Source organism: Protopterus annectens, chromosome 3.part1 (genome assembly GCF_019279795.1).
Source record: "Protopterus annectens isolate FY-2018-M chromosome 3.part1, PAN1.0, whole genome shotgun sequence".
In the NCBI taxonomy this organism is placed as follows: Eukaryota; Metazoa; Chordata; order Ceratodontiformes; family Protopteridae; genus Protopterus; species Protopterus annectens.
The window spans coordinates 431159624-431186305 of NC_056732.1; positions in this window are offsets into that span (position 1 = coordinate 431159624).

The window sequence follows — 26682 nt, forward strand, 5'->3', positions numbered from 1 at the left end:
GCTCGGCAGATAAACTCCCCTTCAGGAAAGAAAGCTTCCATTTTCTTAATTTTTAGTGGTTTTATTACTTTTCTCTTCAGGAAAGATATTTTAAAGCTAGGAGTTTTGTGTTTCAATGGAATTTCTATTGACTGTAATACACTTTTAAGTGGAACTTTCATTGTTTATGTCAGTTTAAATTAGTGTTATCTAACTGATAAACTATTTTCCATGGAGAAATGCTATCTATTTTAAGGTTGTAGGGCTGCCATAGTGTTTGAAAGTACTTTTCATTGTGTTTTTTTTTCAGTCAAAAAAAAAGTAACTTTTGCGTACTGGTAGTTTTACTTGCATTGTTGCTTGTTTTCCCCAGGACAGAGGCTCTATTTTTGGCTTCACCAAGAAATGAGTTGTCATGCCCATGGCCTGTCCTTCTGCCACCAACAAAAAGAAAAAGTTAAGCAAACAGCCTGTGCCACAACAGCAGGATATCAATTTTCCTCAGCCACAGGTGGTCGATTCTACTGTGGCCATTTGTTGTACATCTGGCCACTCATCTTTTATCCTAGATTAGTGGGCAAGAGAAAACCACTCTTGTCAGTCCTGGGAGAGGGAACAGGAAAGGTTTCCCTGTTGCTTCAGAATGTTGTGCCCATAACTTGGGAAACAGCAGTGCCATTTTCCTGTCAAAATGAAACAGAAAACCAAAGAATTCAGATAGGAGTAGCTTACTTGGACTGGCTCAGGTTTGATGCACACTATTGGTCCTTCTTGTAGAGTAGTTTCTGGTAAAAGAAAATGGGCTGCCTCCTTTCCTGAAGAGGTTCAAGATTCTGAATCTGAACAGGAAGATGCAGAGATGGATTTAGGGTTTTGTCTTCACATTTCTGATTCGGACTCAGAGGAGCTCTCTCTTTCTGATTCTCCCTGTGGACATTTCTCTTTCTCTGAGACTATTCCTAAAATGTCGCAGTGTATTTAGTAGTCCCTCAAAAAAACTATGGATTGCTATAGAAGGGTTTTCTATAACCTACATCCATTCCTCCTGTCCTGTCTACTTTAGAGGATGTGTGTTTTACTGCCTGCAATTTTCCTGTTATTCAGCCAGCTGACCTTAACAAGGCAGATAGGATATAGGATGTATAACTTTCCTCAATTTTTTATATTTGATATATTATTCCCAAACCTGAGACAGCAGCTATAGCCTTACTTGATCCCTCTGCTGCTAAGTGTTTGGTTAATTTGAATCCTACTCTTTCTTATAAGAATGAGAAAATTATTGATAGGTATGAGAAAAAAAGTGCACACTTCTGCAGCTTAGAATTCTGGACTCTTAAATTGTCAGGCTAATATGTTAAAGTTTATTCTGACAAATTGCGAAAGTATGATGAATATTTTATCTACAGTTTCTTCTTGAGAAGAAAAAACTGCTTTAAGTAACATAGTTTCTTCTATTGCACAGGTCACTACTTATTGTTTGCAGTGTATGTATGACTCTGTTGATACTTCTTCAAGGACTGTGGTCACCAGTATGGTTTTAAGGAGGTTTTATTGGCTGAATTCTCAAAACCTTCCAGATAATGTTAAAAATGAGATTTTAAATGCTCCTTTGGATAGAGATTTAGTGTTTAGCCCCTTTGCTGCAGAGGGAATAAAAAGTATGATGAAAGGGGCAAGCAGATCAATGGAATCTCTAAGTTTTTTTCAGCCCTCCTTTTCTTTTGCATCTCAAACAGTTTCAGGAGAGATAAAAATAAAGGGGGTATTGGGCACCCAGAACAGATGCAAGCACATAAATATCAAGTAGATGCTTACCCTGATCCAGACACAGGACCCCTTCAAGTGGTTATAGAAAATACCACAGTGATGTGGTATATGAACAAGAAAGGGGAACCAGGCTATACCTCCTTTGCAGACTAGCCATGTGAGCTAAAAATATAGCTTCACAGTACAAGGCCTGCAATCATGTATTTTCATTACAAAAACTGAAAGCAGTCTTTAATAGCTAGACTGTATCAGGTTCTAAATATTTTTGAACCCAAATCTCCCTATACTTAATCAACTGGTCGATATTCTAAGAAAAGACAAATTTCTTAGCCAAGCCCACATGCTTGAACAGTTGTCCCCTGCCATATCTCTGAGTTGTTCCTAATTTTGGAGAACATCCCTAATTTTTTCTGCATTTTTTGACATGTTGCTCATAAATTATTTAATTTTCTGGTAAATCACCGAGAATTACAGTCATTTAGTAATGCCAGACATGATAGTTCCATATTTATTATTGTTTAGAAAATTAATATTGATTCAATTCCTGTCATTCTCAACTTTTTTGTTTTACAATTTTTATTGAATTTTATACAACACAAATATGATTAACAGTCTCATGGAAAACTGAAATTATTGATTAACAACACATTTAACAATATAAAAATACATAATAAACCAACAAAACAAACTATATACATGAGTGCTTAAATTAATATGATCAAAATTGTCTTCAAAGTATATCAGTCATCTCTCTCTCCAGTATTTTCACCACTTTTTGACAGGAGTTGTAATAAGAAGTGATCTTATCTGTTCTTTTCCTGATAGTTGTTAATTCCATCTGAGATACAAACAACACAATGCTTCTGAAATCTTTAAAAGATGGAGATGTTTCATTTCCAGTTTGTTGTGACTGTCTTGTGTGCAGTGGCTAAAAGGATCCAAAGAAGTGAAAACGTTGCTCTAGAGACACATTGTGGAATGGAAGCATTAAACAAAATTAAAGATTTAGATAACTGAAACTTTCCATTAAAAACTGTTTGAAAAAAATGGATTACTTTATCCCAAAATGTTTTAAGCAGTTGACAATCTAAAAACATGTTGCCAGTCTGCCTTCAATTTTGCTTTACATCTCCAGCAGCCAATTTCTTGTTTAAACATTAATTCTAACCTGTGTGGTGTCAGAAAACACCTATAAAGAGATTTACATGCAAATAATTTCCACTGGAGTGACATGGAAGTACATGTAGGAGAAGCAAGTACTAATCTTTTCACGTTATCATCAGGAGCTGATTGTTATTTATTTTATAATAATCCCAAAAGTTTTCCTTATAATATATTTTAATGCTTTTAATTATTTTATAAATATTTGATAAATAACATTTTCCTTGGACAGTATGATTTGTTAAGTAAATGAGATATTCAACAAATTTAGGGACATTATGTCTAATATTTATTTTTTATTTTTATTTATTTTTATTTATTTTATTTATTTATCATTTGTTGACCGGGAAAGTCCGACTAGGTTCCACAGAGCTTGTTTTCAGCGGAGGCCCGGGGAGAAATGCTCGATAATAGTTGGACTCTAACTTTAATCGATTTATAACATATTGCCTTAGATGTTGTATTACTATCCACATATTACTGTCCAGATTGAATTTAATTTTATCTCGTTCCATTGATAGAAGTTTACCAGTATGTAATAGTTGATGCCAGTAGATTAGCTCCTTTTCTTTAAGAATTTTGATTGTGGCCACATCAAAAGTATTCATATAATCCTCGGTACAGGTAATGGGGTATAACAAAAATATCCCAGCCTTGATATCTGGATTTTTGTTTAGATAATGATTGTATAATTTTAATGTATGCATAATAAATTTAGAACATATATTTATTTTTTTCAAAAACTGTATATTCTCTCACCATCCCAAGGATATTATTGGATACCAACTCCGTGTATTACAGTGACACTGAATGACTTGATTTTAACCAAATGCTTTCATGTATTTGTTTCCATCTAGCTGAATAAGAGTTATTTAAGGACAAAGATAGAGTCTTTACAAGAGATGATAATGCATGAACCTGTGTATCAGGAAGATTTATGCCCCATACTTCCCAGTCATTCAAGTAATGATTAATAGCTATTCTGGGTCTACTTACTGTTAAACCATAAACAATTAGCAATAATCTGTTGAATTGTTTTATATATTCCTTGGGGGGATAGAGAATGCTTGCATAAAATACAAAAGGCTTGGAAAAATAATAATTTTTATTATGTATAATCTGTCCTCCATTGTAAAAAATAATGTGTTCCATTTTTGTATGAGATGTTTTATATGATTTAAAATAATGTTATAATTAGCAGTTAATGTCTCATTAAATCATTGGTTAATATGACCTCTAAGTATTTGATTTTATTGTCAGGAGTAAGATATTGAGAATATTTCTTATTTAAAATCTTTTCATCAGAGTTTATTTAACAACAATTTTGTTTTATTTTCTCTGAATTTAAGACCAGAAATAGACGGAAAGTAATCAATTGAATTCAGCAAAGCAGATAATAAGTTAATATTGTTGTTTAGAGTTAACAAAATGTCATCAGCAAACAGCTGAACCTTCATTTCTAGATTATTCACAACCAGTATACCTTTAATGTTTATACTCATTCAAATATAGTATGTAAGGGCTCTATGAGCAAAGCAAACAACAAAAGAGATAAAGGGCATCTTTACTGTGTGCCCTTAGCAATTGATATAGAAGTAGAAAAACATGACCCAATCTTAACATAGGCTAAAGACTTCTCATAAAGTGATTTTAATAATTTAGTAAACTTATGTGAGTATCCATAACTTTCTAGAGCTAGGATTAGATCATTTCAATTAACTGACTCGAAGGCATTGTTTATATCTAGACTTACTAGGGTCGTATTTCTCTTAGTAAGATTTATATAGTCAATCAAAGAAAGTATTCCTTTAATGTTATCATAAGTGTTCCTGACCTTAATTAAGTCTGTTTGATCCTCATCTACTAATGAAGGAAGCAGCTGCTTAATTCTATCTGCATGAATTGACATGAACAATTTATAATCAACATTCTAAAGGAATAAAGGTCTAAAAGAGAAGCATTCATTAGCACTTTTTTCAGATTTCAAAATAGGGGAAATTACTGTATACTTCCAAGAAGAAGGTATGTCTATGCCTTCGTTTACAGGATTAAACACCTTTAACAACAAGACTACATTTTCTTTAGGTAGGAGTTTAAACATCTCTGGAAAAATATTATTTATACCAGGTGCTTTATTAAGCTTTAGCTTATTAATTTGGAATTAATTTATTTGTTTATCAATTATTTTAATATGCTGATCCTGTAATTTAAATTTAATGTTTGTCTTAAGAAAATAACTTATTATATTTTGTGGTTCTAGATCAGCACTTTCCAAGTTGATATTATGATAATGCATTTTAAATGCTTCCAGTATTGCTTTTAAACCTGACTCTTTCTTCCTGGTGCCTGGTATATATACCTTCTTTATCTGATTTTATTTTATTATCTTTTTAGTTCTATTTGCTATTCCTTTCTGATATCTAGGGTTCATTGATTAAGTAACAAGTCTAATCTACTCTATATGAATCATAGTTTCGTGATGCAGTATTTTTAAATACTTTTTATTCTTCTCTTCAATTCATTAGTTAAGTGCTTCCTCCCTTTTTGAATTTTAACATTTTACCTGTCAATTTTGCAGCTTCATCAAATCTTTGTTTCATTTCTTTCTTTTATTATTATATCATGCTAAAGATCTGCCATGCACATATGACTTTGGAGACTTATATATATATATATATATATATATATATATATATATATATATATATATATATGGGATCCAGACACATGCTCGACTAGCATATGTCCAAATCACAAAACATCGAACACACATACAAGAAAGCGCTTAACATCGAAAAGCGCTTCCATGTATGTGTGCCTGTTTCGTAGATCGGACTACAGTGTGGGTAAGGGAAAATTCCCTTATCCCCACTGTAGTGCAATCTTGGAGTGAGAATATTAAAATAGGGGGGGTGGGGGGTACAGGGAGGCAAGGCCCCCCTGCAGAAATGTAGATTTTTTTTTTGAACTACACATCCACGGAAGCGCTTTTCGACGTTAAGCTCTTTTGTGTATGTGTGTTTGATGTTTTGTGATTCGGACATATGCTAGTCGAGCATGTGTCTTAGACCCAGATATATATGTATATATATATATATATATATATATATATATATATATATATATATATATATATACGGGGTCTACGGCGGTTGATTGAAAACTCACTATATTGAAAATGAAATTACTAGGACCACTTCACTGAAAGCTCACTTCACTAAAAATGCTTTTCTATGAAACTCATTTCGTTGAAAGTTATAAATGGCCTTTTCCCCATGACAGTGCAACCCTGGAGTTAGTATATAAAGTAAGGGAGTGTGTGGCGGTCGTAGCCCACCACATATTATAAACATTTTAAACTATACACAGTAATACTTACAAGTGCAATAAATAACTGTTTCCAAAAGAGAATATAAAACCAGGATATGTGGGGGGCTTCAACCCCCACACCCCCCTTTACTTTATATACTAACTCCAGGGTCTCACTATGGTGGGGAAAAGGCCATTTAGAACTTTCAATGAAATGGGTTTCAGTCAAGTGAGTTTTTAGTGAAGTCAGCTTTCAGTGAAGTGGTCCTAGTAATTTCATTTTCAATCAAGTGAGTTTTCAATCAACCGTAGACCCATATATATATATATATATATATATATATATATATATATATATATATATATATATATATATATAAATAAAGTGTCTTCAGTGAGGTTTATTTCAAGGAAGGATTTTATTTCCTTGAGAAAACATTTCTTAAAATCTTTTAAGTTTGTTATATAAGATGCCATTCAGAACCCGCGGTGGTGGTGCTGCGGTAGCGTTGTTGCCTAACAGTCAGACGCTGTCCGGTTCAATTCTCAGCTAGAGCGTCTTCTGCTTGGAGATATGCGTGAATGGGCGTACCTTTGTTGAAGGTTGTGCATCAGGCTTGGCAAGCCGTTGTGTAAAAATCAACTGCCAATCATTAGCGGACCGGAGTTCTGCTGTGGCGACCCCTAACCGGGAAAAGCCGAAAGACGCAAACAAATATAAGATGCCATTCTAGTGATAGGACTTCTTTGTCTTTTGTGTATTTCTACGTTATATGTAAGTGCACTATGATCTGATAAGGGGCAAGCAATTATTTTAACTTTATATAGCTTTGCAATTAATTCTCTTGATAAATATACTCTATCAGTTCTTGCATGAGAATCATGCCTATGTGAATAAAATGTGTAAAATAATGAATCTGGGTCAGCATATTCATTTATATCTACTAAATTAAACATGTCAGTAAATTCAGTCAATGCCTTTTATGATGCAATTTTCCTGTGTGTGTCTATAGAGGTAGTATTACTTTCATTTATTATGTAGTTAAAATCTCCAGCTAATATTGTATTACCTTTAGAATATTGTATAATGCTTAACTACTTTAATTCCTAAACCAGGAATCCAGTACAGATTCACTGATGTATGTATTTTCCCATTTATCTCTAAAGTTATCAAACAAAGCATTCCTAATCTATCTTGATAAGTTTTTATTACTTTAGGCATAATGGCTAAGTTCTTCCATGAAATCATTATACCTCTTGTGTTTTGTTTATTATGTGAGCTTGCTAAAACTATATAGTTACTAATTCTGAATTTGATTAAATCTACTTGTAAAAGATGTGTATCCTGTAAAAAAAAATAAGCTGTGGATTAGAAATTTTTTAGTATTTAATCAAACTTCCCTTTTTACAACTATTTCTTAAGCCATTTATATTAATGGAAATACATTTCATACTTAAGCTATTATTTACAGAATTTCTAAGTATGCATGTGTGGCACTACCAGTAAGAAGAGCAAAAATGTAGATAGAAATAGAGGAAATTATTTGATTACTTGTGAAATGACTTTATTTTTAATGTACATTGGCACTCCAAAAAAAGAAGAAAAAGGAAGTAAAACGTTAAATATTGAATTAAAAAACAGACTATGCAATCTATGGGGAAAAAAGAAACCCCTACACTGGAATTGTCAAACCATTCAAATGCACCTTTTAAAGCCCCCATCCAAGTCATCCCCAAGTCCAACTATCTAATAGCTTTATGTATAACTGAAAGTAACCAGTTATTATTTTGCACTATCTATCTAAATAATACAGAAATGTATACCAGTCTCCATACAAAAGGGATACCACTTAAATAGTAGATATAAACTCAGACTAAGATGCAGTGACTATAATTAGCAATAATACAAATGTAACTGCTTCACTATACACTTCTAATAACCAACTAGAAATGGCAGTTCTTTCCTAAATTCTACTGGAAGAAATACATACTAAAATATTTTACACATTAAATATATTATATACATAAACAGATCTATTAAACAATTTTCAATCAGCTTGTAAAACCAATTAGGCTAAAATAGTGCATGTATCATTTTAAATAGCTAGACAGCATGAATGGCTGATGGTTCACCTTTAGCTAGTGCAGTTACATCATGTCTGAGCTGTTTAGTTTTATTTTGAGCTGATCACACTTTCAGGAACAGATTTAAGCTGTGGAATTACTCGAGCTCGAGAAAAGGACTTAGAAAAAGGAAGATTAAGTGTTTTAGCTTGATGGGAAACAAAGAAAGAAAGGTAAGTAAACTGTAAAAACACTACAACATTTTGGCTTGACTTTGTGAAGTGACTAACTGTGGTCTCCTTCACTTCATAGCTGTATACATATCTCAATTAGGCATTTAACTTTAAAAAAACAAGTCCAAAGGTCTAGAATACAAATGTAAATATTAAATAAATGCACATATTTAAAGAATTAGTTAAACAGATATATTATTAGTATAATTCCTAATATACAAATCTATGCAGCAAAGAGTTTATTAAAACATTACATTTTCACCTTTTTATATGTTATATGTTAATTTAGGTGTTACTCATAAGGATTAAATTCACCACAAACGACCTACATTTATTAATAGGATGCATAAAAGTTCACTGGGTTAAGTGAAATAAGATTAATCTGTTATTTGTAGCATTTAGTAATGAGAGTAGTGTTATGTACTGAAGCTGTTAAACAAAACATATATACATTTATAATTATTAAATTGCCTTGTATTGATTTTAGATTACTAAAAAGGCACCATATGCATTTTAGTAGAACTTTACCATACATTTTTTGTAATGTTGTATTATGAATGTTTTACCAGAAGCAAATATCAATATTAGAGAGAAAAGAAAGCTTTTACATTTTTTGTGGATTATGGAAAAGGTGAAATTTCTTTTTAGTAGAATTAGATATGAAACAGATACTATTATTATCACAGAAAAAAACAGTAGTTAAGAAATTATCTGTTTTAACCTTTCCTTTTTTGTCCATTTTCCAGTTGTTAACATCTGCTTGATGCTTAAGTGAAAAAATAGAGCAGTCCATTTCTTCTGATTGATCTATAACATTGTTTATTAGCTATGGAACAGCAGAGTCTAATGTATCAAAGGTGTTGGTACCATCAAGAAAGAATACTTCTACGTCTTGCAGGAAACAAAATATGAACTTTAAAATGTTTCTTTTTCAGTTTTGTAATCAATGGTAACTATTCCTTTCTTCTTGTAATCACTGCAGATGAATAATCATTGTGAAATCTTATGATGTCATGAAACTTACTTGAAGAGTTTAATTACACTTAAAGTGGTACTTTTCTAAGAAAACTGACACTGCTGCACAATTCAGTTTTTCAGATATGACTAGTTTGGATGATATATTTTTTCATGTGGTTCTGACATGGAAGACAGTGACAGTTTTGGTTTGGTGAACAATGCTTATTGTTTATTGGACACTTCTTCCATTTCCTATAAGAGCAAATTTATTCCCCCATATATGAGTGAAAGCATCATGTGATTTAATGCTATGCTGAATCATTTGGTTGAAAGTGTATATGAGGAATAACTAGGTAATAAATGTAATGTAAATATTAATTTAACAAAAAATGAATGGAGAGCATTAAAAGAACTTGGTAATAGAAAAGATCTAGTTATTAAACCCTATGATAAAAGGAATAAAATAGTTATTATGCACTATACACAGTATGTTAATAATGTATTTGAAACACCTAAATGATACTGAGATATGTGAGAGGAGTAATATTATTACATATAAGGAAGCTTTGCAATGTTATCAGGATTTGTTGAAGAAAGGTGTGAGGTTGGGATATTTATCCCCAGATGATGTAGATAAGAAATTTTCAATCCAAGGTTGTGATTTGGCTACATTTTGCTGTTTACCTACAATTTATTAAGATTTGGGAAATCCCCATGGTCGACCAATTGTCTCTGCCTGCAAATATATTTTTTTAAATAATTGTGGGATGCTATTATTGCTTTACCCTTATGTTCTCAAAATTCTCTCTTATATTAAGGATAGTTTTGACTTCCTTAGCAAGATTTCTGGAGTAAAATGGGATGAAAACATGTATTGGGTTACTTTGGATGTTAGGAGCCTATATACAAGTATAAGCCATACAGGTAGTATACAGTTAATATATCAGTTGTTGGAAGAGAGTCCTCTAATGCACTACATAGTAGAACTTGTCAAATTTTGTTTATTGACTAAGTTATTTTGTATTTGATAATAATATTTAGCGACAAGTGCAGGGTACAGCCATGGGGTTGCCCTTTGCCCCAATGTATGCTAACCTGCTGATGTCTGCATTTGAAATTAATTTCTTGCATAAACATGAGTTTATGAAAAGACATGTGATACATTACTATCTCTACATACATGATTTAATATTTATTTGTAGGGGTGGCCATGAAGATGTGATACACTTTGTGTCTGATTTACAATCTAATAATCTTAGTTTATATTTTGATGGTTTACAATATGGGAATGAAGTAGTATTTTTAGCTCTGACTTTAAGGAGACTTGTAAATAGTGTTATTCACACTTCTGTGCATAGAACATTTTTAGATGGTGGGCAATTCTTACATGGGAATAGTTGCCACCTTCCTCATTTGCTTTCTTTTTTGCCCTATGGGGAATTGTTAAAGTTGTCCCAAGTTTGTAGTAATGAGGCTGATTTTGATGATGAGCTGTATAAAACTCTAAACACGTTTTGCAATAAGGATATAGTTGTTGTTTGTCTTGTGGCTTTTTCCTGGTAAGGGGTCGCCACAGCGGAACTCTGGTATGCTAATGATTGGCAGTAGATTTCTACGAAACGCCGAGGTGCTAGCTCGACACCCAACCTTCAATAAAGGCATGCCCATAGTCATGAAGTGATTAATGAAGCTATTAAAAGGGGTTTAAAGTTGAATAATGGACACTATTTATGTAAAGGGAATGATACTTTGGCTTATAATGTTTTGAAGGAACAAATGTATTTTGTAACAATTTAAAATAATTTAAGTAAAAAGATGAGTAGTACACTGAAGTATTATTTGGACTTTTTATTAAAAAAAAAAATCAAGATTTAGCTAAAATGTTTTAGAAACATCGCGTTGTCTCATATAAATGGGGACGCAATCTTAAAGATATGTTGGTTCACAGTTATTTTGTTTCCCTTATTTTGAGTTTTGATAGATTTCCTGTGATTTCTGGGACTTTTCCATGTCATAGTTGTGCAGCTTGTTGTCATGTAGTTAGTTCTTTTAAGATGATAAACAATATAAAAGTTTTCTTGTAATACTAAGGGAGTTATATATGCATTGTAGTGTCGATGTCATTTATTTTACATTGGAGAAACTAAAAAAATATTCAAAGTTAGATTATCAGAACATATTGGGGATATCAAAAACAAGTGTATAGAGAAGTCTGTGTCAGTACATTTTAAAGAGAAACATAATAGTGACTTTAGGTTATTGAAAGGTACCATACTTGAACAGATTAATTTAAATATAGGTAGTAGCTTTGTTTTAAAAGAACAGTTTTTGCGTAAGGAATCTTTATTTATTTTAAAATATAACACTTTGATGCCTGGGGGTTTAACTTGTGAATTTAATTGGAAATATCTACTTTAATTGTTCTATTGGCTAATTGAATTACCTTGTTATTTTTTTGTAGTATATATATATTTTATTGTATAAAAGGATATTTTTTAATGTGACTTGTCACTCCTTGAAGGTCCTGTGAACGAGACGCTAGAGACAATTAAGCTTTTTTGGTGGATCTGTTGCCTGTTGTTTGATTTATTTTATTTTGCAGTTAATTTTATTTTATTTGACTTGTGGTTGGTTTAATTGAAGAGTTTGCCTATGCTGTTTTCAATACAAGTTCCTTGTCTTAGGAAGAAAGAAATGGTAACAATTACAGGTCTTGGGATTAGAGTTTATCTTTTTAGAAAGTGAAGAACATGCCAATGACTTATGGGCTCTTTGTATACCAAAAGAAAGGGACTCCTGCAGATTTAAGATATTAGGTAGCCAAGATGTGAGGAAGGTTATCATGTTGTCCACTCTGTTTTTTTTTTCTGGCAAGTGGTAAATACGAAGATTATTTCTTCTTGATCTATCTTCTAGCTCATCATTTTTTCTGAGTAAAGAAGTGTTTTGTTTTAAGAGAAACTCCTCTTGAAGCTCTTGTTTAGTTACTCTGCACTCCAGGTCATTTAAAGAGTCTTCCATACCAGTAATCTGGGTATTATGTTGCATTATCATGTCTTTCAACAATTCCATTTGCTTTGTAGTCTCCTTGTTAAATAATCCAGCCTACTGTCCATTTTATCTATTATTGTAGATAAATCACTCATAGTAGAAATCGAGGTTTGTAATCCCTTCTTCAGGGATTGGTCCTGCACACTCCTTCTGGAGTAAGTCATCTTGAGATGTCAGTGCCCTTTCTGAGAGGATTTTGACAGAAAATTCAGCAAATAAAGAAAAAATTCAAATATATATTCTTCCAAAGCTTTAATAAATATAAATCTCTAGGCTTGATAGATCAACTGGTTCCTGATTTTTAAATTTTCTGTCAGAAAAGAGTATGAGCTAAGGAAATATGTTGTTAACCAGCCAGCGTCTTGGCCATGCCCCCTGTTCTCTTAACTTTCTAATTGAATTACAATGATATTTAAAAATTCTCTTTGATTTTGAGCCTTAGTCTCCCATTCTTTATGGATTTGTCCAGAATTCTTAGAGAAGTTGAGAAGCATGCCCCTGTATCAACCAGTGTGGGTGGTGGGTATTGGAAGTAATACATACATTCTTAGCAGTTTACAGTATTAAACACCCACTGGACTTGCTTGATAATAAGATGCAGATACATCAAATCATATTTTTCTTTGCCTAGATGCTTCTCAACCTTATAAGTAAAAATATATAGAAAGTCACCCAGTAGTTTTTCAAAAGTTATCTATATTTAACTTCAGTGTCTTAATGAATAATAAGCAAAATGGCCCTCAGCTGAGATGTTCTATGATACATCATTAAGACTAGTACCCTAACCCAACACCCCATATAACACACTGTACTACCTTATTCTAAGTGATTTTCCTTTTTCCACCACCAAAATTTCAGAAACAAACTTTTTAATGATTAAAAAAAAACAAAGGAGGTAGGTAAAAAAAGGATTTGAAGAATATGATATCCCTGATATCCCAGGTAGACTTAATATACCCTGAATATACCTGGCTGACATTCTATCTACTGACCCTCAAAGTGATATAAGGATTGCTGTCTAGCCAAGGACGGGAGAAAACCAACAAAAATAGAAAAACACCATCACAAGATTTATCTATGTGCCCCAATTGCTTCTTCCTCATCTGGTGTTAAAAGCTTTTGTTTTTGTGCAAATTAATCTAGGCTGTGTCACGGACACGTATATCTTGGCACACTAACTCCCCATCACCGCCACTTTTCTTATACCCCCACTGAGTATGCATTTCTCTCCCTAGTCTCCGTATCACTTTGGCACCTAACTCACTTCAGGAAAGTGTGCTAAAGGTCAAGACTTTGCTGCCTCTGTCATCTCTTTTCTAAACCAAGGGTTCACTTCATACATTATCAACATCTGGCTTTACTCACCCAGTTTCTCCGCTCTAGTCCCAAGTAGGTAACAAACTCCCATTTCAGCTTTTGGAGTTTTGTTCACCAGACAATATGTGGTTTCCATTCTACCAAAACTATCTCATGTAGCACTATCATTCCTGCAAATTTAACAATACCTATGGAGATAGTTTTTTTTTTCTCAGTTTTATCTCTGAGATTTCCAGGTGCTTGCAGGATGGTGCATTCTGCTCTGTTCACCTTCCTCTTTGCTCCAGGCTCACTCCACTCCACTCCCCTACCCTACCCCCATTCCCACACACCCCCTCTTTCCCTAAATTTATACCTAAAAAAACACACCCTTCTACCTCTAGCCAATACAATACCTGCTTCAATCCCATAACTTTCCCCTTCCCTCATCTCCACACCACACATTTTCAGCCATCCACTATGTCCCACCTTAACTCCTTGCTAGCCAATACTCTCCTACTCCACCTACTATACCAGTTGCTTGGCTCCACCTCCCTCCACTCATGCACCATCATTCACTGTCAGTCACCACTCTACATCTATCCTCCTTCAACAGCCACACCCACACAGATAAAGCATTAGCTCACAGCTCTACAACACAACTGCCTTTTCTTCTCCTACCTTTCAAACATTTGCCCACACATAGGACTTACCCTTCAACTCACAGATATGTAAAACTTACAAATATATTCTGAAAACTCACTCTATACAATATACACAAATTAAAATCCAGGCTGACATCCACCCCAACCCTGGCCCTCTCATCCACACCCCTCATTACCCAACCATTTCCCCACCCAGCCCTACACCAATCTCTTCTTACCCAACATATTACTAATTATCCCCCTTCCCCCACCTCCAAAGACAAACACAGACCTTGTGTTTATAAACTGTAACCTGTGTAGTATTGTAAATAAAATTACTGAATTCCATGCAACCCTTAACTCTTACTTACCTGACATTGCAGCAATAAGCAAAACCTGACTAAAGCCTCACATCAAAGACAAGGAGATTATTGCAAATGGATATACCATAATTAGATTAGACAGACCAAACAAAAGGGGTGGTGGTGTCGCTATTATGTATAAAGACACATTCAAACTGGAACTATTAAACTGTGCCCCTCCTGATCTATCTAACTCCGAAATCCTAAATAAACCCTAACAAATCTATTATTATCATAACCACATACCCCCCCCCTCCAAGGCAACAACCTACCTATATTTGAGAATCTTGTCACCTGGGCATCAACTAATTTCAGCCAGGAAACCATTATCCTGGGTGAGTTTAACCTGGATTGGCATTTCTGCAACACCAACAGCCCCTCCAATTTACAAAATCTCTTCAATTTCACCCAAAGCATATCTTGTCTGACCTGGTCCACACGAGATTGGATACTAACTAACAAACAAACGCAATCTAGGTTATTTAGCAGGCTACCTTCCAGACTCCCTCAGTGACTATTTGCCTAAATTCCTGTACAGAAAACGAGCTCAGACACAATTCAACACAATATATAAATTTATCAGGAACAAAAAAAAAACTTTCCCCCATCGACTTTCAACCATCTTCAGCAAAGTAATTGATCACCTCTTAGAAACCACCCATTTGATCAGGCAGTCCTTTACTTTGAAAATTACCCTTATGCACATCAGGTGATTCAGCTAATTGGTGATTCTGAATGCCCATGATTTGTTACGTTATTTTAATGGAAAAGTCCAGGCCAATAAAGCCAAACCTCGCTAGCTGTGGATATGCATATTTCGGCCTTGTTATGACCTCATCAGCACAACACAAGCAGAGTGTTTGACTAAGCATAAGAAACACAGAGATGTTATACCCAGCTGATGGCTATTATCAATATCCACAGCTAGTGGGGCTTGGCTTTATCAGCCTATAGTTGTCCATTAAAATGAAAAAAACAATTCATGGGCATTCAGAATCACCAATTAGCTGAAACACCTGTTGTTTATAAGGGTCATTTGCATATATTCCATGGGCCTCTGATTCAAGAGGTTTGACAGGTCACTCATTGGAAGTTCCAGCTTGGCTGGAGTTTTCATTTAGTTTTATAGATTTTTTTTTTCTGTGTGACCTTCTCACTCATTTTTTTTAGTTTATTTGGGATATTTTGCAGTCATCTTAATAATAATGGACATCAGCTGGATATAACAGCCCTGTGTTTCTTATGCTAGTCAAACACTCTGCTTGTGCTGTGCTGATGTCATAACAAGGTCAAAATATGCATACCCACAGCTAGTGGGGTTTCTCTTTATTGGCCTGGAGTTGACCATTAAAACAATGAAACAAGTCATGGGCATTCAGAATCACCAATTAGCTGAAACACCTGGTCTTCATAAGGGTCATTTGCATATATCCCATGGGCTTCTGATTTAAGAGATTTGAGAGGTCACTCATTGGAAGTTCCAGCTTGGCTGGAGTTTTCATTTAGTTTTTACAGATTGTTTTTTGTGTGTGACCTTCTCACTCATTGCTTTAATTCTAATACTTAGAAATCAATGACCATTGCTTTTAGGACACTAGAAAAGTTAAGGAGCTACATTATGTTCTCATGCAATTAAAAGATCCAGTCAATATTGAAAATGGCCCAGTCTCTCAGCAAAATACTTTGATTGGTTGCTAAATACTATATAATCATTCAGGCGTCTCACAAGCATAGCAGCAGGCAGGTACTAATACAACTCCTGATATATTATAAAATCTCTAATGTACTCTCAACTGATGCCAGAAAAGCCAAGTGAAAATTGTTTTTTTTCAAAGATGTGATTCCATTAATTGCCATATACGGTGTTATTAATACAAGCTTACTGTATATCACCACAGAGTTTATAGCTTTATCTTACTTGCTGAATTGCAAAATCATTACTGCCAACTAGTTCAGAAATCATAATGGCTTCCCATGAGTGCCATATAAACCCAGCTACTAGCCACTGTAGAGTTCAAGATAGATAGATTACAACAAAACCCCACATTATACTCAACACTTTAATTTCAAACACCTTGCTATTCAGTAAGAGGCAACTGTTTTTTTTTTTTCAAAGATTTCAGTTAAAATAAACTGACCGGACCAGGCTTTGAAATGGGCATCACTGCAAAAGTTTACCAAAGACAGTTCCAATTCAGTGGATTGCTTCTCACTGATATAAGAAATGAGAAAGCACTATTGGAATTCCAAATCATTCTACATGAACACCTTTTTGTTTATATTAATGTAAATACTTCAAAGATAATAGTCAACAGAAGTTTCTTCTTAAATGATTATTTAAAAGGTAAACATTGTTAAATTTGTAAATATTTAAATTTTTACATATTTCTGTTGAAAATATATTGCCATTTAATTTGTTATAGGATATGACTCTAATTCTCAAGTAAGTCAGAAACAAGGTTTCTTGTATTTCCCTTGCCTGTATGTATATACCAAACAATGCTGATGTATTACGTTAACTTCCTCATTTGTGACTGCAATAATAGTACAACTATTAACAACTACCTAAAAATCAACTGAATGTACTATTTGCTATTGATATATATTCCATAATGAGCCCATATCATAACTGGAAAACATTTGTGGATCAAACCACTCATTCAGATAACAAACTGATAAATAAAAGTGGCCTAACCTGTGATTCTTATCTTAGTGATGACACAAAATAAGGTCTGGAGATCACTGACAGGCTAGAGAATTCTCAAATATTTTTTTGGTTGAAGACCCTCATGGCAGACATATGTTTTCTATGTACTAGCACAAGTAACTGATCCCTTAACCTCTGTATGCAACTCTGGGGACTGAAGTTCCACCTGGAATTGAAGACATAAAAGACAATCCTACCAAACATCAATGATCTCCTAGGCTGCTCATCTCCTAGAAGAAGTAGACATTATGATATCTCTGTTCAAGTTTCCTTGAAGAGGAAAGAAGAATATTGGTAAGATTTCACCAGCACCTCCAAATTTCAGTCAAATACATAATAAGTTCAGAAGGCAACACACTTTGTAGAGGCTTTACTGATGCATTTCAAAATTTGATTAAGGCCTGTACAAGTTAAAGTCTGCATGATCAGAAATGCCAGAGCAGAAGAAAAGTAGCATCAGTACATAGGCATGTACTATTTAGATGATACATTTTTTAATCCACAATAACAAACAAAATGTCCAAGAAATGCTAAAGAACATGGTCTCACTACAGCCTAGAGCATTGCACAAATAAATAATTCACATGTGCTTAAGCTATCTATTTAGAAACTTAACCAGACAAAGAAGAAATCATTGCTGATGAACATACTGAAGTTATGATGGATGAACGATTATTCTCCAATCGCAAAACTAGATCATAAGTGTTGTAATTTAATATTTTCCTCAAATGAGAGGTGCATTTTTTGCAAAATATACTATACTAGAATAAAATGATTTAATGTAAGCAAATATCCTAATCTTCTTCTAAATATTCAGCAGACCACTACTGTTCCAAGACAACAGCTTGCATCCAAAAAACTGAAATATTGCATTAAGCGATTGGTAAAAATCATCATTTAGGATCAGTGTAGCTTTAACTGAAGAACTTTTTAGAGATGGAAAAATATTCCCAGCAATAGCAGAACCTTTGGTATCAATAATAAAGTCAATAAACTAGCTCAAAACAGAAAAAGTATGTTAAGTTCTTCACTTACTAGAAAGGGACAACATACCCCCTGTTCAGATGCAGAATAACCGTAGTGTTGAGTCACCCAGAAAAATGACAATCTCCAAACTAACTCTGGAATTATTTCTTATAGGTCCATAGGTAAATACTAGGCTGGCTGCCCTTGTAGGTCATTTTAAGCCTAGCCAATATCCCTTTTTATGCTTGAAATAACCTATCCCATTTGGTTACAGATTGGTCCTACACATTCCATAGTCAATAATTATATATTACCCCTAATGAGAATAACTAGACTTAATCCAAACAATTGTTTCAAATGCTGCTGCAATATCCACACCTGTAACTCCATTTGCACACAAACTAGAATTAAGGATTACCCCTGATAAAAGTTTACAGTCTGAGAAAATAAATTAAAATCCATTATTAAAGTGGGATCACCACATACTCCATCAAATAATAACCATTCAGTTTATATTCAAAGAGTGTCAAAATATACTTCTCAGTTTGTCTCACTATACCTGCTAAGAAACAGAGAGGGTTATGTGGTGTACATTTAATATACAGAAACTAATACAAACATTAATTTATCTAAGGGAGTGCTAATAGTGCAAACAATAAATTTTATGAATTATGGCAAATATTGAAAATCCAGACCTAGTCATAAACACGAACCTCCCTATTTCAAATGTAGGCCACATGTTAAATAAAGTATAACTTTTAAACAATAGCAAATGCTTAAATGTATTAGATTTCAGTTACATCAATAACTGCATGGTTATATTTACAGTGAGAGGTATTACTCACATAATAGGGTACCACAATGCTACAAAATCTATAATATCAATCTCTACCTTAAGTGCTTTGTAGCTGCCCTAACCCTGCTCTTGATTAAAATTGATGAGCAAAAGAAGGGATAGTTTTATCCTGTATTTCTGCTGATATCTCAGTTTTTCCTATAAAAGTATCAATTTTGCTGAGTTAATGAATGTAACAAGGGAATAATACCAGAGGGGAAATATGCAGGGACCTTCTAATGATGGGTCTGTAGCTCAGAGTAACAAATCATTAATGAAAAGACTGGATGTTGTAGCCATTTTAATAAAAATTCTGGAAGGTGTTGCAGATTATACCAAATCCCTCACAATCTTGATTGGGTTGGCAGCAAGAAAAGCTTATTCTGTACTGAATGGATGAAATACTGGTGTCTTTACTATTGGTGTCAAAATGTCAGAAAATGGAACATTAACATCTACTGCACATACTCTGTTGATTTACCTCAGAGCAGGCAAAACCAAAAGCAAGTGTTTTTGCAGCTGGGCAAGCCCTGCTGTACCACTCATGCTGCCTACTAATTATATATATTCTATCTCCAAGATCACACAATCCCCAGGTAAAGGACTTATTCCCCTACCCTGGGATTGACAATCTCACACAAATGTGGACTACCTGTTTCTGTCAACCAAAGAGATGTTAATGCTCTGTCCATTCGATAAAATATATATACACTCACATGTATATAGATACACCAAGTCCAAGATCGTATATAGTTGGAGAACTTGGAGAAAGTGAGGGAAATACACAACTCACTTTCTTTATCTTCCCAAGTGTGGCTGCCATGGAAAGATGCTGGTGTGTTCTTTATGGACAAGGCTCTGAGTATCAAGTAACTATTTGACAGTAGGGCTTCCCAGTTCAACACAATAAAAGAAACTGAAGAACAAAAAGTAAATCATATTACTATATCTGATTGCTTACAAAAGCAATATAATGACAAAATGTGATTTACATTCTTGAAACAATTACTTAATCTAACAGGAACTAATAAATTCCAATTAACTTTAATGTTAGCCTACCAACATAAACCCTTAAAGACTCCTCCCATCATCTCCTGGGAGAAGAGCAGCACACTCGTTCAACTGTATGTAATGTTTACATAGTGCCAATGTCCTTGCCATCCTACAACCCATAGAAATAGATGGGAAAACATCTGCTGCTACAGAGGAAGATTCTGAAGAACCTTTAGGGTACCTTCTGAAGAACCTTTAGAGTACCCTTGAAAGAATCAAATGTTTCCTTCCAGAAGGAAGAAACCATTTCATTTGAAGCCGGCTAGTGTAAAGAAAATTTAATTCTGCATGCTCTTCCTGGCTTAAAACTTGTATAAACTGCCTATGTCTTCCTTGTGTTTCAATTAAGAAGTCATTGTCACACTATAGCCTTGAAAACCATTTAAATAGAGCTTGACAGCTGTTACAACTATGTTATTTTTGCTCATAAGTAAAAAAAGAATGATCAGTCATGGGATAGGGACAGAGTATTGAATTTATTCAGAAGCTCTTTTAAGAAGTATATTTTCCACTGAATGTCTCACCCATAGTCAAGTATTGTTTAATAAAAAATTGTTCATCAATTACCTCAAATTTCTCAGGAATTCCCATATAGTGAAGTATTATTTAATAAAGATCTGTCCATCAATTGTCTTGCATTTCTCGGGCATTCCCATAGATCTCAAGCTGTCTCTTCTCATTCAGTCATCTCCATTAATTAACTGAACCTCCCGTTGTTCTAAATGTACCTGTTTTGCAGCTAATCTACTTCTAGCCTTGATCACAACTCCAGTAAAAATATAAATCTCGACTGAATGTTCTGTGAATGAGGAATCAGATGAAGCAGAAAATTAAGATAGAAGGGAAAATAATTGTCAAGACTGCAAATTGTGGAATCAAAAGAAGCTGAAAGCTGACTCAGAAAGGAAAATATTAGAACAGATTAACATGTTCAAGTAGCTTGGAGGTGTGACTAAAAGAACAGAAATCTGAATGAGGAGGTCAAAGGTAGAATCAGAGGATCTGCAGCCAACTGACGCAAAGTGTTCGGGATAGTGTGTGACAAAACAATGCCAAAGAAGCTGAAAAGTAAGGTATACAAAACAGTGATGTGAATATTTCTATAGTATGGCACACAAACACGGGCAGTGAAGGCACAGCAGCTGAGGAAACTTGAGAATGTAAAAGGAAGCATCTGGAATGCATGATAGCATCAAAGTTATGGCATACATAAAGAAAAAGGGCATCGGAGCAGAAGCCAAAGCTGCCCAGGTTGTAGGGAGGGTAAAGGAGAACAGATTACAGTGTTTCAGTCATATATACAGAAAAGCAGAAGAGATTTGGTGATGTAGATGGGATAGACAGGAAGAAGAGAAGAGTTGATGAAGTCTGACCAACAGATGGATGGATTTTGTGGGCGAGGACCTGCGGCAGTCAGGCATAGCTGTTAAGAAAAGAAAGCAGAGTGACTATGAATCAAGAAAGGTGATGACAGCTGAAGTAACACCTGGACCTCATGTAAAACTGGAAAATGGTACTGATGATGGCTATGATGATGTTAAATCTGGCAGGTAATTTGAAAAGAAATGAATACGTTGATATATAATGCCAAAGATAATGGGCTGAGTGTTATCATGTTTACTTATCATTAAAATGCCTAATGGTTTAGCAGATAAGAGGATAATAGTGGCCTTTTCATACAAGAACACTTTTTAGCACAGTATGTGCTTCTAAGTTTTTAACAAAGAAACTGACAAAAAAAAGTTTAGTAGCAGCCTCAGAAAACTCATGTGAAATGCTTGCTTGATCCACAATGAAATTTAAAGTGTCAGAATTTTGTTAAGAACAGCTACAAACATAGATGCCTATATTATTAAACAATTACGTTTTTAACCCTTGTCCTGGACTATATACCTATGTTTTTGTGGTATACACACACACACACACACACACACACACACACACACACACACACACACACACACACACACATCTCCATACTTTGTTGCAATGACAAGTACATATCTCTGCTAATTGTTCCTTCCTTTTCATAAATGAATAGCACCATACCTCTCAACTGTACAGATTTCGCAAAATGTCCAGATTTTTGGTTCATATTTTTGGCATGTTCCTCTTTTTTCCTGGTAAATCACTGGGGTGATCTCATGATTGAAGTCACTAAATCATGACATACATTTGAGTTTCAGACTTCAAATCCTTCAGAACATGTATAATAAAACAAATCCTGTTACTCTAGCAACTTTCTAAGTTTATAAGAGTAATATTTGAACTATGTCCCTATTTGTACCCCCATTTTGTCAAGCTTTGTCCAGATTTTTCGCATTAACAGGTTGAGAGGTATGAATAGCACACAGATTGCATATGGCTACCATGCAAGAAGTGATGTGCTATGGATAAACGGAACTGTCTGAACTGAACAGTATTCACAAGGCCGTGATCCCTTCTACTATTTTTTTTATTAGATATTACCATACAGAGAGAAGCAGACCAAACTACATAAGTTTAGAACTTCCTGCAATCAGCATCTTTACTAACTAAAACCAAATAGAGAGCAATTGTCTCAAAAATGCCTGCCACATTCTCGTCTGCTTTCATCATCATAACTGCCACAGACTACAAATCTGCTGAAATATCTGCTTACTCTCATGTAGAAAATAACCTGGCTGTTTTGCTTCATGTGTAAATAACTACTTAATGCCACTCTTTTAGTTTGTTAGTATTTACATATTTTATAATTAAGAATACAGCAAAATGTAATTAATTACCATTTTGTGGGAATGTGCTGCATTTGATAAACATCAAATTTATTTATTTCATCCATTTTTGTTTATCTTAATATAAGCAGAGATTGCACTAGCAGAGTAATTTTGAATAAATTAAAATGAATGCGTGTTGAGTAAGCTTGTATTACTAAAAAGCATTATGTGTAATATTGCTGCTGTAGTTTCGGACTGGTTAGTATGGCTGGCATTTAAAACAAATGCATACAAATGGTTTATAGAGCTATGGTCAGCAGATTGATGATTAACACCAGTAAGGATACCAGTACCTTTGGTAATATAACAGATGGACATGATCAGATTCTTAAAGTGCAGTATTTGGCAGCAAGCTGTTTTTTTCTTTCTCAGAAAGAGAGTGTGTTCAGCCTCTTGATTGTTCTAGAAGTGCAAAACTATTAAATCATGTTTAAATGTTATTTTTTGAAGAACACATTTTTAGAGCTCTCAAAGAAATAATATTATGACTCTTATAATCCTCATTAGTACTTCAAAGATGCTTGTAAAGAAAGTAAGAAAAGACCTAAAAAACCAGAGAAATCAGCATATCATTGTGGGGCCATTTTATTTCCTGAAGCCTGACAGCCCAGTACTATGAGAATATGACCTCATGGTCTTGCTAGCCTTACTATCCATATAGATGATTTTGAACTTTTTTTTTTTTTTTTTTTTTACAGGAGGTTTTCACTCAATACTCCCATCCTAGTGTGGGGGTGCTATATCATAACACCAGACTCTAAATATGATACATCTCAGGTTGCACTATGTTGGAGAAAATGGAATCAATGTGTATGCCTTTTTTATGAAGTGGTATGTGAGTGTATATACCAGGGATGTGGATACAGATTACCCAGGTGAGTGGATGCTGGGATTAAAGTCCTCATGCAAATAAACATGAACATGCCTTTTTTGAATACTAATGTACTTACACACACACACACACACACACACACACACACACACACACACACACACACACGCACACACACACACACACACACACACACACACACACACACACACAAACACACATGTTCTTTTAGTTATAATTTATGTATTTATTTATTCAGCTGACTGAGTGCAAAGAACTTAGTAATTTCCATTTATTGTGGAGACTTGTATAGAAATGATCCAGAAAAGTAAAACATTTTAAATTCATATGTATAAAAATTGTGATGGCACATATACATAAAACTTTGAAAGGCACAACTGTGATGCACATTGTACTGAGAAATACAAATAAGTTAACTTATACATCTAACTAGATTGTTAAATACAATCACACACACATCTCATACCTCTCTTCAGTATGTAAGTACGGACTAAGGATGATCTGTGCCTCTCATGCCAAGGTTTCTGCATACTGCTCAAGGCCTCTGTTGCTCTGTAATGCCTGTTTAGGTATTTTTTAGATACAATTTGGTTGATGAACATGTTGAATAGTTAACATATTGAATCCAAAATAAGATCAGATTAAGGAGTTTCTGCTCAATGCCCCTTGGTATTGCTGTCCATGGTTAAGTTGGATAATAAACTAGTGACCTTCTCTTTTAAAATATTTAAATCTAGAAATACAAATTTCTCAGACTTCAACGATTCCAAACATGTAGAAATTTTATAATGAAGTTTCAATATTCGCTTATGATAGCATAATCCTGGATGTGGCCACAGCAGGCAATGTCACATGGGACTTCTGCACCCACGTAGATAAATGCATAGAACAGGAAGTCCCTAACAGTCCTAAATACAATGGAAAATTAAAAAGAAAAAAAACTTCTTCCTGGAAACTCGACAGTAAAGGGGAAAAAATCCTTAGAGTGTATCGGATATCAAAGACCTCCAAATCAAGCATAACATCAGTAAATTGACAAAAACCCTGAAGATTACCATTAGCATTCAAAGGCAGCCCATGAACTTAGGTTGGCATTTGAAGCCAAGGACAATTGCAAATATTTCTTTAGTTATATGAGGAAACTAAGAAGTAACACTCAGCATTCCTTGCAACGTTTGCATAATGGCATCATCTACTTTAAATCAACATAGTAGCAAATAAATTTAGTGCAAACGTCTCCCAGGTGATGATTATCCAAAGTCCACTTGCACCTTTTGATCTCAGATCTGCATTATCAAAACAGAGCATATTTCAAAGGTACTATCCAAATTTAATAATTCTTCCTCTGTGGGGCATGATTATATATCTCCTGGTTTAATGAACAGTGTTGAACACGATCTGGCAGAGATGCTCCTTAAACTACTTAACATGAGTTTTGGCACTGGTTTGTACTTGAGGTTTGGTGAACAGCAGTGGTGATAGCACTCCATGATGGTGACCCTATGACTGACCCCAGGAATTACAGGTACATTAGTCTGATGAGTATATCTGCAAACCCATGGAACATAGTATCAATGACCTAATTAGCTACAACATTAAAAATGCCAGCATGCTTAACCCACAACAGTCTGGCTTTTTGAAAGGTAGCTGCTGTCTAATGAATCTGGCTAACTTTTTTGAAAGAGTAACATAAACTGTTGACAAATGTCATGCTGTCCATATGGTATACCTGGACCTGATAGAGGTGTTTGATGCCATCTGCCATGCTAGCAGATGTATCAAGCTAATTTTAATAGCTAGCTCACCTGGACCAATGGATAAGAAATCAGAAATTCACCATGGTCTTACACCTATGTCACTGGAGGACAGAGGGTACCATTAAATCATGCCCTAACTAGCATAATCCCCTTAAAATAAGTTCTGACGCAGAATAGTCTATGGGATACATTTGGGTTACATGGCTAGGGCTTTACAATCCCAAGTCGGAGGGTTGCCTAATGGTTAAGGTGTTTGCCTTACAAACACAAGATGCAGGGTTCGAGTCTCACAAGGGATAATTGCCTAGGCTTAAAAATGGCTTGCAAGGGCAGTTGGCCCAATACTAATCTATGAATCTAAGTAGTCATTCACTTATTATATATATATATATATATATATATATATATATATATATATATATATATATATATTTATATAACCCCATGAATCTATAATTGAGTTATAAATCGTTCTCTGTGTGATGAGATGGATAGCAAATTGGATACATTTAAAATTTACATGTTAAAAACAGAACCCAGATAGTACATGTAACAGGTGCTTTATCAGACAGTATGAAGAATACCAGTAGTGTACCATAGGGATCCTTGCCAGGAACCCCTCTTGTTTGGCATTTATATTTCTGATCTTCAGACCACAAGCCAAGACCTCTGGCTAACCAAGTTTGTGGATAACTGAAAACTAGGAGTTATTAGCAAGTCACCTGCTGTAACCCAAGCCCTGAAACAAGAACTTAGACTCGTGAATATCTTTAATACTAAAAATGGGCTCAAACTAAATTATAAAAAGTGCAACATCATCACATTTGGAAAAATAAACCCCCATAAATATATCATAGACAATACTTCAATCCAAAACTGAAAATGTTGTTAGAGACCTGGGAACTTGAGTTGACAGTTCCCTTTTCATTGAT